This window comes from Schistocerca cancellata, chromosome 3 (genome assembly GCF_023864275.1).
Source record: "Schistocerca cancellata isolate TAMUIC-IGC-003103 chromosome 3, iqSchCanc2.1, whole genome shotgun sequence".
NCBI classification, from domain to species: Eukaryota; Metazoa; Arthropoda; class Insecta; order Orthoptera; family Acrididae; genus Schistocerca; species Schistocerca cancellata.
Window position 1 is genome coordinate 222,361,441 of NC_064628.1, and position 7,324 is coordinate 222,368,764.

A 7,324-nucleotide genomic window follows, 5' to 3' on the forward strand; every position below is an offset into this window, starting at 1 on the left:
TCTTCATGTAGAGGACGCTGCTATCACATTGTCGTCCTGGAGAGGGATCGGTCAGCATGCATTTGGCTGACGTCACCTCACAGCCCTCTCTGCTCTAACTTTTCCGCCTGGTGTGCCGGTGCTTGACTTAATGCCAGAACAGGAAGAACCCAGAAGGTTGGGATTAACAGTACAGACAGTCTGCAGAAATCAGCAGAGTCCTGTAACTGGGCAGGTATCAAGAATGGTGCCCCACAAGGTTCAGTATTGGATCCCTTATTGTTCTTAATATATATTAATGATATACCATTCTATATTTATGGCAACGGCCTTGCCGCAGTGGTAACACCGGTTCCCGTGAGATCACCGAAGTTAAGCGCTGTCGGGCGTGGCCGGCACTTGGGTGGGTGACCATCCAGCCGCCATGTGCTGTTGCCATTTCTCGGCGTGCACTCAGTCTCGTGATGCTACTCGACCGAATAGTAGCGGCTCCGGTCAAAGAACACCATCGTAACGACCGGGAGAGCGGTGTGCTGACCACACGCTCCTCCTATCCGCATCTTCAACTGAAGATGACACGGCGGTCGGATGGTCCCGATGGGCCACTTGTGGCCTGAAGACGGAGTGTACTCTATATTCATGAAGATACAAAGCTAGTTCTTTTTGCTGATAATAAAAGTATAGTAATCACACCCAACACACACGAATCAGCCGAGGTAATTGTAAATAATGTCATCCAGAAAATTATTAAGTGGTTCTCTGCAAATAGCCTCTCACTAAATTTTGAGAAAACACAGTATATACAATTATGTACAGCGAATGGGATAACACCATTACTAAATATAGAATTTGAACAGAAGTCTGTTGGTAAGACAGAATATTCGAAATTTGTGACCGAGCTAGGTGGCGCAGTGGTTAGCACACTGGACTCGCATTCGGGAGGACGACGGTTCAATCCCGTCTCCGGCCATCCTGATTTAGGTTTTCCGTGATTTCCCTAAATCGCTTCAGGCAAATGCCGAGATGGTTCCTTTGAAAGGGCACGGCCGATTTCCTTCCCCATCCTTCCCTCACTCGAGTTTGCGCTCCGTCTCTAATGACCTCGTTGTCGACGGGAAGTTAAACACTAATCTCCTCCTCCTCCTCCTCGAAATTTGTGGGTGTGTGAATGATGAGAAATTGAATTGGAAGAAATACATTGATGATCTGCTGAAACAGCTGGGTTCAGCTACTTACGTTATTAAGATTATTGAAAATTTTGGTGATAAACAGATCAGTAAACTAACCTACCATACCTGCTTTCATTCACTGCTTTCATATAGCATCATATATTATATGATATATATTATATATATATTTTGGGGTAAATAATCATTAAGAGAAAAAGTATTCATTGTACAAAAGCGTGTAATCAGAAAACAGCTAGAGCCCACCAAGGATCACCTTGCAGACATTTATTTAAGGAACACAGGATATTCACACTACCTTCGCAATACATATATTCTCTTATGAAATTTGTTATTAATAAGCCAACACAATTCAAAAATAATAGCGAAGTGCGTAGCTACAACACTAGAAGAAAGGATGATTTTCACTATTCCGGGTTAAACCTGACTGTGACACAGAAAGGTGTGAATTATGCTGCCACAAAAATTTTTGGTCATTTGCCAAACAGCATTAAAAGTCTGACAGATAGCCAATCAACGTTTAGAAACAAATTAAATGAACTTCTGAAGACAACTCTAAAAAACATTAGTTTTATTGTGTGAAGAAAACTTATGTTAAACTGACACGTTCCACATAATTACGAAATGTCGAATTCATGATCTATGGAACAAGCATTAATGTAATGACGAAGGCAGAAATATAAGTAAAGCACAACTAAGACAAGACGGACAGCAGACTGCTACTGCTCTGAATCGAATGAACAAAAAAATGGTTCAAATGGCTCTAAGCACTATGGGACTCAACATCTTAGGTCATAAGTCCCCTAGAACTTAGAACTACTTAAACCTAACTAACCTAAGGACATCACACACACCCATGCCCGAGGCAGGATTCGAACCTGCGACCGTAGCAGTCCCGCGGTTCTGGACTGCAGCGCCAGAACCGCTAGACCACCGCGGCCGGCCTTCGCATGAACACAACAGGCCCTGTGTGGTAAACTAATTCCCGTCTATGAGGAAACTGGCGCTCATCAGGCGGAAACAGTGACATAGCCAATAAAACAAACAGAGACCACGGTCAGCACACCCAAATCGATAACACGCATGATGAAATAGAAACAGTCTGTAACAGTAATGTGCTAAACCACTGTCATTATCTAGTTGACAGCATTTTGGACACGCTAGAAAAATGAGACAAGAAGGACAAAGAAAACACTACAGCTAATAGGGAAGAACAAATTAACTGGTTTGAGTCAGGCAAGGAATAAGACGAAGTAAAGGCTTATATCTTCGACACTGACGGCATTCGGAAGCCTAAAGTTTCGGTGGAGGAAGCAGAGTCAGTTTTGGATGGTTATGAGCAGGAGGAGGAGTTGTCAGATGCAGAGATTAGCGATAATAATGAAGTCAGGGAACCTATTACCTGTGTTCACTACCCAGAAACCGTGAAAGCAGACGAGAGTATTATATGTAGCAATGTTGCATATGGACGCAGTTATTCAGAGGAGGAGAGTAGTTTACCTAATGTGAGACAGACGAATGAAGAGGAAGTTGTCGAGAGCTTTGTTTTGAAATTGGTGGACAGATTGGAAAATGCTGCTGATGTAGAGGTTGGTGACTCTGTGAATCTAATTGTAAATGTACTTGCAACTGAACAAAGTAACCTTAGCTGGAGACAGATTGAAAAAGGTTTATTAGAAGACTTTCACGAGCAACCTCTTCAAACTAGAATTCCTCACACTGTTATAAAAACTAACGTCTCTCGGATAACAATGCGTTGTCATCCTGATAGTAGCAGCGAAGCTGTCTTTGATTCTATTCGTAATAAGAATGAATTAACTGTCATGAAAGTAACTGGTTTTATAATAATATGTGCTACTGTAAAATTTTCTAAACCAGTACAACACGAAGCTTTGACACTACACTAAAACGCAAAAAAAACTGGTATAAGCATATGTATTCAAATACAAAGACATGTAAACAGTCAGAATACGGCGCGGCGGTCGGCAACGCCTATATAAGACAGCAAGTGTCTTGCGTAGTTGTCAGGTTGGTTACTGCTGCTACAATGTCAGGTTATAAAGATTTAGGTGAGTTTGAACGTCATGTTATATTCGATGGGAAACAGCTTCACAGAGGTAGAGATGAAATGGGGCTTTTCTCGTACGACAATTTCACGAGTGTACCGTGAATATCAGGAGTCTGGTAAAACATCAAATTTCAGACATCGCTCCGGTCGGAAAATGATCCTGCAAGAACAGGACCAACAACTACTGAAGAGAATCGTTCAACGTGACAGAAGTGCAACCCTTCCGCAAATTGCTGCAGATTTCACTGCTGGCTTTCAACAAGTGTCAGCGCAGAACCATTCAACGAAACATCATCGGAGCGTAAGGCCCAATCGTGCACGACACAAAGCTTTACGCCTCGCCTGAGCCCGTCAGCACCGATGTTGGACTGTTGATGACTGGAAACATGTTGCCTGGTCGGCCGAGTCTCGTTTGAGATTGTATCGAGCGAATGAACGTGTACTGGTATGGAGGCAACCTCATGAATCCATGGGCCCTGCACATCAGCAGGAGACTGTTCAAGTTGGTGGAGGCTCTGTAATGGTGTGGGGCGTGAGCAGTTGGAGTGATATGGGACCCCTGATACGTCTAGATACGACTCTGACGAGTGATACATACATAAGCATCCTGTCTGATCACCTGCATCTATTCATGTCCATTATGCATTCCGATGGAGTTGCACAATTCCAGGAGGACAATGCGACATCCCCCCCCCCCCCCCCACGTCCAGAATTGCTACAGAGCGGCTCCAGGAACGCTCTTCTGAGTTTAAACACTTCCAATGGCCACCAAACTCCCCATACATAAACAATATGCGTCTTTATGAGCCCTAATTTCTCGTATTTTATTTTCCCAATCCTTACATGCATTGTATGTTGCCGGTAATAGAATCGTTCGGCAGTCAGCTTCATCTGTCGTTGCCCTAAATTTTCTCAAAGTGTTTCTCGAAAAGAACGTCGCCTTCCCTCCAGCGACTCCCATTTCAGTTCCCAAAGCATCACAGTAACCTACTGGTAACAAATCTAGCAACCTGCCTATGAATTGTTTCAATGTCTTCCATCAATCTAACCTGGTACGTATCCCAAACATTCGAGCAGTAATCAAGAACAGGTCGTAACAACGTCCTATATGTAGTCTCCTGTACAGATGAACCACTCTTTCCTAAAATTCTCCGAATAAACTGAAGTTGACCATTTGCTTTCCCTGTCTCAGTTTGCACATGCTCATTCCATCACTTAGCAACGTTACACCCAGATATTTAAATGATGTGACTGTGTCAAGCAGGACACTAGTAATACTGTATCTGAACATTACAGGTTTGATCTTCCTACTCATCCGCAACAACTTACATTTTCCACATTTAAAGCTAGCTGTCGTTCATTACGCCAACTGGAAATTTTGTCTAAGTAGTTTTGTATCTTCCTACAGTTACTCAACTTTGACACCTTACCATCAACCACAGCATTATCAGCAAACAGTATACGATTTTGCTTGTTTTGTTTAGTGTAGTTCAGTGTCAGTTAGACTGTCAGTGAGAGAGCACTTCGAATTACGAATTCCTGCTGCTGATAAGCTGAGTACACCATTCGTTTGTTGCATATTTTAACGAGCTTCAGACAGGAGCGACTCCTGTAATGGATAGGAACTGTTATGGCTGTGTACAGTTGCGAGGTGAGTCAGCGACCCTTCGCTCACAGCTCCAGGCTGCATTGTCTTCTGTCACACAGCTCGAGGCTGCCCCCAAGGGGCATCACTGTGGGGGGTCGGACGTGGGGATGCGAGGGACGTCGAGCACGTCCCATGTGTCCCCCGATCGGTCCACTGCTATGGTCACCCCAGGTACTGCCTGCACTGAGGTTGATCCCTCACCCGTGGTGGAGTGGGAGATCATTCAAAAGTCTGGCAGGCAGCGAAAAACTTTCCAAAGGGTTGATCGTAGGGCCACCTCAGTTCGTTTGATGAACAGGTTTCGGACATTATCTGTGGCTGACGAAGTCTCTGAGCCAGATGCAGTCGTCCACCCAGTTCCAGAGGAAGCTTCTCGGCCTGCAAGGTCTGGGAATTCACAGAGGGTGGGTTTGCTAGTAGTTGAGAGCTCCAACGTTAGGCGCATGATGGGGTCCCTTAGAAACATGGTTGCCAAGGAGGGGAAGGAAGCCAGTGTGCATTCCATGTGCATGTCGGGTGGAGTCATTTCAGCTGTGGAAAGGGTACTTCGAGATGCCATGAAGAGTACAGGGCGCAGCAAACTGGAGGCGGTGACTCATATCATTACCAATGACGTGTGTCACTTTGGTTCGGAGGAGATTCTCTCTGGTTTCGAACGGCTAGCAGAAATGGTAAAGACTGCCAGTCTTGTTTCCAAAATTAAGATGGAGCTCAACATTAGCAGCAACGTCGATAGAACCGACTGTGGTCTTTGGTGCAGAGCGAGTGGAGGGTCTGAATCAGAGGCTCAGGTGGTTCTGTGACCGTGTAGGAAGCAGATTCCTTGACTCGCGCCATCGGGTGGTGGGTTTCCAGGTTCCGCTTAATAGGTCAGGAGTCCACTACACACAGGAGCCGGCTACACGGGTAGCGGGGGCTGTGTGGAAGGGACTGAGCGGTTTTTTTATGTTAGAGTATACCAGGGACCCACAGCAAGGGCGATCGTCTAAAAGGGGCAGGTAAAACACAGTAAGGTAGTTGTAGAAACGATCGGTATTGTAGTTGTAAATTTTGGTAGCTGTATTAAGAGAGAACCAGAGTTCCAGGCCCTAATAGAAAGCACTCAAGCTCAAATAGTTATAGGTACAGAAAGCTGGCTCCCAATTATAGTCAGTGGTGACTTCAATCTACCCTTGATATGCTGGAAAAATTATATGTTTAAAGCCGGCGGCAGGCATAAAACGTGTTCCGAAATTGTACGGAATGCTTTCTCAGAAAATTATTTTGAACAATTAGTTCATGAGTCCACTCGAAGCGTAAATGGTTGCGAAAGCATACTTGACCTCTTAGCAAAAAATAATCCTGGACAAATAGTGAGCATCGTGACGAATACAGGCATTAGCGACCACAAGGCAGTTGCTGCTAGGCTGAATACCGTAACACCTAAAACCATCAAAAAGAAACGCAAAGTACATCTATTTAAAAAGACTGATAAAAATGTTATTAACGCCTGATCATGTAAGCGTAGAAAAGTTGTGGAAAGATTTCAAAGAGATAGTATCGACGGCAATTGAGAGATATATATACCACATAAATTACAGATGTTACTGGTCCCCCATGGTACACAAAACGGGTCAGATCACTGTTGCAGAAGCAGCAAAAAAAATAATGCCAAATTTAAAAGAACGCAAAATCCCCAAGTCTGGCAAAGTTTTGCAGGAGTTCGAAATATAACGCGTACTTCAATGTGAGATGTTTTAATAATTTCACAACGAAATTCTGTCTCTAACTCTGACCGAGCGAGGTGGCGCAGTGGTTAGCACACTGGACTCGCATTCGGGAGGACGACGGTTCAATCCCGTCTCCGGCCATCCTGATTTAGGTTTTCCGTGATTTCCCTAAATCGCTTCAGGCAAATGCCGGGATGGTTCCATTGAAAGGGCACGGCCGATTTCCTTCCCCGTCCTTCCCTTACCCGAGCTTGCGCTCCGTCTCTAATGACCTCGTTGTCGACGGGACGTTAAACACTAATCTCCTCCTCTCCTCCTCCTCTCTAACTCTGACAGAAAACCCAAAGAGATTCTGGTCATATATAAAGCTCACCAGTGGCGCAATCAGTACCTTCGCTGCGTGATAACAAAGGCGAAGTCATTAATGACAGTTCCATTAAAGCAGAGTTATTAAACACGGCTTTCGGAAACTCCTTCACCAAAGAAGACGAAGTAAATATTCCTGAATTCCAATCAAGAACAACTGTGAAGATGAGAAACATAGAGGTAGATATCATCGGTGTAACAATGCAGCTTAAATTAGTTAAGAAACCCAAGGCCTCCGGTCCTGACGGTATACCAGTCAGGTTCCTCTCAGAGTATGCTGATACAGTAGCTCCATATTTAGCAATTATATTCATTCGCTCGCTCAAAGAAAGATTCGTATCTAAAGACTGGAAAATTGCTCAAGTCA

General features: G+C 44.4%; 1 non-coding gene and 1 pseudogene across 1 annotated transcript; both read left to right on the forward strand.

Moving 5' to 3' along the window:
- Positions 1 to 300: 300 nt before the first annotated feature.
- LOC126177600 (5S ribosomal RNA) lies at positions 301 to 417 on the forward strand (annotated as a pseudogene).
- Positions 418 to 876: 459 nt separating this feature from the next.
- Positions 877 to 949, forward strand: Trnaa-cgc (transfer RNA alanine (anticodon CGC)). Its single transcript has one exon. It is a non-coding gene; the product is annotated as a tRNA-Ala (tRNA).
- Positions 950 to 7,324: the final 6,375 nt, after the last annotated feature.